Raw genomic sequence first — 7763 nt, 5'->3', positions numbered from 1 at the left:
ACACGTCCCAAAAACTGCTAAAAACAGCTGGAAACAGCTTAGAATAGCCTGCCAAGACACGCCATAGCAAAGAAAGTTGCAAAAAAGCCCAAAACAGCATAATTTGGCATGTCGAAAATCTGACCAAAAATCCAAGGCTATAGTAAGGCAAAAAAATGTCAAAATTTGACACGTCCCAAAAACTGCTAAAAACAGCTGGAAACAGCTTAGAATAGCCTGCCAAGACACGCCATAGCAAAGAAAGTTGCAAAAAAAGCCCAAAACAACAGCATAATTTGGCATGTCGAAAATCTGACCGAAAATCCAAGGCTATAGTAAGGCAAAATGTCAAAATTTGACACGTCCCAAAAAACTGTTGAAAAACAACTGGAAACAGCTTAGAATAGCCTGCCAAGACACGCCATAGCAAAGAAAGTTGCAAAAAAGCCCAAAACAGCATAATTTGGCATGTCGAAAATCTGACCGAAAATCCAAGGCTATAGTAAGGCAAAATGTCAAAATTTGACACGTCCCAAAAACTGCTAAAAACAGCTGGAAACAGCTTAGAATAGCCTGCCAAGACACGCCATAGCAAAGAAAGTTGCAAAAAAGCCCAAAACAGCATAATTTGGCATGTCGAAAATCTGACCGAAAATCCAAGGCTATAGTAAGGCAAAATGTCAAAATTTGACACGTCCCAAAAACTGTTGAAAACAGCTGGAAACAGCTTAGAATAGCCTGCCAAGACACGCCATAGCAAAGAAAGTTGCAAAAAACCCAAAACACACATAATTTGGCATGTCGAAAATCTGACCGAAAAATCCAAGGCTATAGTAAGGCAAAATGTCAAAATTTGACACGTCCCAAAAACTGCTAAAAACAGCTGGAAACAGCTTAGAATAGCCTGCCAAGACACGCCATAGCAAAGAAAGTTGCAAAAACAGCCCAAAACAGCATAATTTGGCATGTCGAAAATCTGACCGAAAATCCAAGGCTATAGTAAGGCAAAATGTCAAAATTTGACACGTCCCAAAAACTGCTAAAAACAGCTGGAAACAGCTTAGAATAGCCTGCCAAGACACGCCATAGCAAAGAAAGTTGCAAAAACAGCCCAAAACAGCATAATTTGGCATGTCGAAAATCTGACCGAAAATCCAAGGCTATAGTAAGGCAAAATGTCAAAATTTGACACGTCCCAAAAACTGCTAAAAACAGCTGGAAACAGCTTAGAATAGCCTGCCAAGACACGCCATAGCAAAGAAAGTTGCAAAAAAGCCCAAACAGCATAATTTGGCATGTCGAAAATCTGACCGAAAATCCAAGGCTATAGTAAGGCAAAATGTCAAAATTTGACACGTCCCAAAAACTGCTAAAAACAGCTGGAAAAAAAGCTTAGAATAGCCTGCCAAGACACGCCATAGCAAAGAAAGTTGCAAAAAAAGCCCAAAACAGCATAATTTGGCATGTCGAAAATCTGACCGAAAATCCAAGGCTATAGTAAGGCAAAATGTCAAAATTTGACACGTCCCAAAAACTGTTGAAAACAGCTGGAAACAGCTTAGAATAGCCTGCCAAGACACGCCATAGCAAAGAAAGTTGCAAAAAAAGCCCAAAACAGCATAATTTGGCATGTCGAAAATCTGACCGAAAATCCAAGGCTATAGTAAGGCAAAATGTCAAAATTTGACACGTCCCAAAAACTGCTAAAAAACAGCTGGAAACAGCTTAGAATAGCCTGCCAAGACACGCCATAGCAAAGAAAGTTGCAAAAAAAAACAGCCCAAAACAGCATAATTTGGCATGTCGAAAATCTGACCGAAAATCCAAGGCTATAGTAAGGCAAAATGTCAAAATTTGACACGTCCCAAAAACTGCTAAAAACAGCTGGAAACAGCTTAGAATAGCCTGCCAAGACACGCCATAGCAAAGAAAGTTGCAAAAAAAGCCCAAAAAGCATAATTTGGCATGTCGAAAATCTGACCGAAAATCCAAGGCTATAGTAAGGCAAAAATGTCAAAATTTGACACGTCCCAAAAACTGTTAAAAACAGCTGGAAACAGCTTAGAATAGCCTGCCAAGACACGCCATAGCAAAGAAAGTTGCAAAAACCAGCCCAAAAAAAACATAATTTGGCATGTCGAAAATCTGACCGAAAATCCAAGGCTATAGTAAGGCAAAAATGTCAAAATTTGACACGTCCCAAAAACTGTTTAAAACAGCTGGAAACAGCTCAGAATAGCCTGCCAAGACACGACCCAGTAAAGAAAGTTGCAAAAATAAAATAAAACAGTATAATTTTGCATGTTGAAAATCTGACCGAAAATCCAAGGCTATAGTACGGCAAAATGTCAAAATTTTAAACGTTCCAAAAACTGCTAAAAACAGCTGGAAACAGCTTAGAATAGCGTTCCAAGATACGCCATAGCAAAGAAAGTTGCAAAAACAGCCCAAAACAGCATAATTTGGCATGTCGAAAATCTGACCGAAAATCCAAGGCTATAGTAAGGCAAAATGAATAAAATGAATAGAATTCTTCAAAAAAGGCCAAAAACACCATACCACAGCATTTTTTAAAAATGCCCACAAATGTCAAAATATGAAGCGTCAAAAGTGCCCAAAACAGTTGACAACAGTTGAAAACCGCCTAAAATAGCGTGCAGAGACATGCCATTTGCATAGAATGATGTAATAAAAGGCAAAAAAAAAAAACCCATAATATTGCATGTTGAAAAGAAGACCAAAAATGACATACTATATTATGGCGAAAAAATGTCAAAATATGTCACGTCCCGGGGCGCATTTTGGTGCAGTGGTTAGAGCTGGCATCCCCTCTCTCTCTCCCCCTTCCACACTTGTGCTGTCCCATCAATTAAAGGCAAAAAAAATATCTTAAAAATAATATCTAAAAAAAAAAGACACACTATAGTATGATATCCTGCAAAAACGGCCAATATCACCATAATATAGCATATCGAAAAAATGACAGACTATATACATACTATAGTATGGTGAAAAATTCAAAATATGACATTTCCCAAAAACAGCTGAAGACAACTGAACTCCCTTAAAATAGAGTGTCCATGGCACGCCATAGCATAGGATGCTGCAAAAACGTCCCAAAACTACCTTTTATACCATTTTGGACGACATACTATACTATTACCTTTTATACCATTTTGGATGACATACTACATCTATTACCTTTGTGTCATTTTTGGACAACATAATATTCTTTGATAATGTACCTTTTATACCAGTTTGGACGACATTATATACTTTGACGTTTAGATGTACCTTTTGGTGTCATTTTGGACGACTATGATACTATACTATTACCTTTTATACCATTTTGGATGACATATGTTGGACGACATTTTATACCATTTTGGATGACATAGCACATCAAGACTTTTTGTGTCATTTTGGACAACATAATATACTTTGATGTTTTATGTATTTTGGTGTCATTTGGTTACACGTTTTATACTTTGACGTTTACGATGAAGTTTTTTGGTGTCAGTTTAGTATGACTATGATACTATACATTGATCTGTTTCTGTATTTTGTACAACATGTGACATGGACGGTTAGATGGTAATATATTTTGTGTTATGTGTGTGTGTGTGTGTGCCATGTTTTTGGTGTGTGTACTATACTTTATGGGATTTTTGCCATTTTGGACAACATAAAAATGTTATCACTGTTTTCATGCCATTTCTAATGTTAACAATACATGACTTTTTGAATACATTTTTATACTTTTTTGTGACGACACACTATCATCCCATACTATGACATTGTACGAATTTTCGTCTGGTATGCTTTACAATGACATTATTTTTTATGGCATACTATGACCCCTCTATATCAGCGATTCTATGGCAAGCGACACAAATACAATCGAATGCCATTTTCATGGCACTTTTCTCAATGACATTTTGTATGACATATTGTACTGTGTTTTCGATTACTAAGACAAAGTGGGCAATACAGTCTCTCTATACTATGACATGTTTGCCAACATACTACGTTACGACTAATAATTTACTTTACTTTCATTCTTCTCTCACATACTATAATATGGAAGTTTTTGTTTGAAATGTTATACTAATGACTTTTCTCCGCATACTAAACTATAATATTTTCCACTGATTTTTTTCATGATTTTATTACATTTTTTTTATTCTGACTTTTTTTAACAAACTACTTTTTATCAACACGCTGTAATACGATTATATTACTTTTTTGTAAATTCTACACTACTATTGTTTAATCATGCTTTACATTCCTTTTTGTTTTTGAAATTCTTTTATTTTTTTTAACATATTATACGCCTTTTTTTAAGCCTGCTATCCCATGACTTGACCTACTACTACCTACTACAATGAATTCAACATACTATACAATTACTGTTTTAACATACTATATTATATATACATTTTTTTTTGCTGAGTCATATATTATAATGGCATTATTTTCAACATACTATACTATGGCTCTTTATTGGCATACTTTATTTATAAGTAGTCATAGTCATAGTCAGTAACATGCTATACTTTTAATGACATTTACAACATACCATGACTTTTTAATGGCATACTATACAATACAGTTTTATGATTGATGATTTTTTATGACATAGTATGACTGTTTTCATACATTTTCATGATTTTTTAAGGCATACTAAACTCTGACTTAATCATATTGTTTTATGACATACTACTTGACAACTGCTTTTTTAAAATCTTTTTTATGACACATTATACTATGACTTAATGTTTTTTCTATGACCTTTTTGACCTTTAATCTTGTTTTTATGGCATAATATTCTGTGACTTTTTTATGACATTTTTTATCATTGTCTTTTTTTACATTGTTTTCCATGACATACTATCTAAGCCTTTATGGCATGCTATAGTATGACATTTTCATGATTTTTTATAACATGCTTCAACATTATTGATGGCCTACTATGTCATGACATTTGACTTTTTTATTACATTCTACAGAATCACATTTTAAATAACATACTATTCTATTACATACCACATGCAATAGTATTACACTCTTATGGCATACCATACTTTGACTTTTATCATTACATTCAAAGTCATTCTATACTATAGTATAATAAAAATAAAAATGGATTTTTTTCAGACTTTTTCATGACATACTATACTTAAAGAGGGAAAGATATTAATGGGATACAATACCATGACTTATTTTTCTTTTTTCTTTTATCAAAATGTTTTCATGGTAAGCTATATTAATACTTGTTTTAGTGACTTTTTTGTGAAAATAAGGCTAAAATAGAAAATCTACAGCAGCAATTAGAACATTTTTTGGTTTTTTTTTTGTGGCATGTGCCTGGCTGTGACTGTGCAGCAGCAAACTATCATAATATCTGTTTTTAGCCCTGCATCTTAAACACTCTCCTCAGGCCGGTTCTGTCAGGATTGCCGGAGGCTGAGGAAAGCCTCCTAAAAGCTGAGGCATCTTTCCTGTATAAGAAGCTTGTCAACATTACAGGGATAGAAGGGATAATGAAATATACCAGGTGATAGCTTCCGTATAGAGTAGGTTTGAGTCATTTCCTCTTTTTTTTCAGTTTTAAACTGAGTGCTTTGCAGGCTTCTACCGTCTCTTCCTGGGGCTACGATAAAGCTATGCAAGACTTTAAGATGTTGAACAGACACAGTCAAATTCTAGACCTTTCATCTGAAAGTCTTCCTATTTTTAAACTCTCAAAACTTAAGTAGGAATGTTGTATTGTATCTGTTTTGCATAGAAATCTTTTTAAACTCTCATACAGGAGACAATGGCTTAATTTACTAGTTGGGTGACAGAAAATTGATCGGCAACTGTTTTATAAGCAAAACTTTGTTCAAGTAATTTCTTCAGCAAAAATGCCAAATTTCCTCTAAAATGTGAATATTTGATGGTTTTCTTAGCCTTCTATGGTAAGTAAAAATCTTTGGGCCTTTAATTCCTGGTCAAACAAATAAAGCAATTTAAATACCACAATGTCTGTTGGGGCACTGGGAAATTGTTAAATTATAAACCAATTTGTAAATTACAAAAAATTAATTGAGAATGAAAAAAAAAACATTAGTTGCAGCCCTGCTTCAATTTAACCCAGCTTGTATGCAGGTCTCTGCTGTTTCTTATGCTGGTGTATCATGCAATTTTTATGTCAGCCAAAAAGCTTGAAAGTGATTTTTTCATACAAATTATCAGTTCTATCCTTCAAGTTTGACCCTAAAACTTCAAATCTATAGGGAGCATGTACTTCACATTGCCATATGCAAAAATCAGTGCCACTCATCTCTGAGTAGCAAATACAGACAATATGCAGGAAAACGTGGCTAAAATGTTAATGAGCTGTGGTACAATGGATGTCATAAATGTATTCAGAAGGAATTCAGATATAAATTTTCACTGACTGCTACAGGCTGTCGGTAAAGCTAATGGATCACTGCAATTTGGTGAGATAAAAGGCACCATGATCTCCATTTTGCCTCAATACAGTCTGCAGTTAAATCATATCATGAGACTAATTTTGGTCTATCAGGTGATTCAACCTTAATTTCTTTTTAACTGTTCTCTGTACGACTTATATGTTGAGCAATCACTGATTAATTAGATTATTGTATTGTATTATCTATTTGGCAATTTAATGTATAACAAAATATTATATTTTAGAAACTTCTTATGATTATTTAACGCAAAACTCTTAATTTAAAAGGTTACTAAAGCTGTCAGATAAATGTAGTGAAGTAAAAAGTACAATATTTCCTCATGAAATGTAGATGAGTAAAGGTATAAAGTACCATGAAAAGAAAACACTCAAGTTAAGTACCGAGTACCTCAGATTCACAGACTCACAGATTCACTCATGAGCTTAGTTACATTCCACCATATCAATAGATGATTTACAGACACCGAGCTAAATTATTTAGATGTCTAAATCAAATGCAATAATACAAACTATTTTTTGGTTTGTGAATTTCTAATTTTTGTTTGGTTGTTAAAACACAAATTCAGCATGTGGCACTGTGCAATTTGGCCAAATGAGGAAAATCTGCAGCAGCTCTATTAGCACTTTTCTGATGAAAGTCCATTTTGCTATTTAGGGTGATATCAAAGGTGTATTTCCCCGCACAAAGCTATTGTAGGGCATCTCTGAAGCATTAAAAACATCACAACGCCAATGAAAACCCAGTGAGGGGGTGGTGGACAGTGCAGCTAAGCTCTTGTTAGAATGCCACCATGGCTCTTACCAAACCAGCCTGTCGCTGCTGCAGGGCGATGATGGAGGATGAGGAAGTGGAGTGGAGCGAGGCTTTGCACCCCAGCAGGCCTGCTGACACATGGCTGCCTCCCTCGCTCTCAGCTGCAGTGTCAAGGTCAGCCAGCCTCTCGAGGCAGTGGAGTGCTGCCTCAGAGAAAAGTGAGAGTTACTAGCAGGTAATTAAACGAGAGCATTTTCTTTGTAGCAAATAGACTAAAAAAATTTTTTAAAAAATGCACCATGCATGCATGAATTTACTTAATGAAACTTTTGTGATGAAAATGTTGTTACTATAAGGATCTAAAACACTCACCATACAGTAGCTGTACAAGAGCTTTTGATCAGAGCACATTATCATCACTATAATTGAGTTTTTACGGTTTTGATGAAATTGTAGTTCTTTGAACTTCCATTTTTGTTCGAGCAATTAAAGTACTTCTATCTTATGCTAAAGATAACATGAAACAAATCAAAGCTTCAGAACAGCCGATAG

The sequence above is a fragment of the Plectropomus leopardus genome, chromosome 23 (assembly GCF_008729295.1).
Source record: "Plectropomus leopardus isolate mb chromosome 23, YSFRI_Pleo_2.0, whole genome shotgun sequence".
Classification (NCBI taxonomy): domain Eukaryota; kingdom Metazoa; phylum Chordata; class Actinopteri; order Perciformes; family Serranidae; genus Plectropomus; species Plectropomus leopardus.
This window is presented reverse-complemented; position numbering follows the sequence as displayed.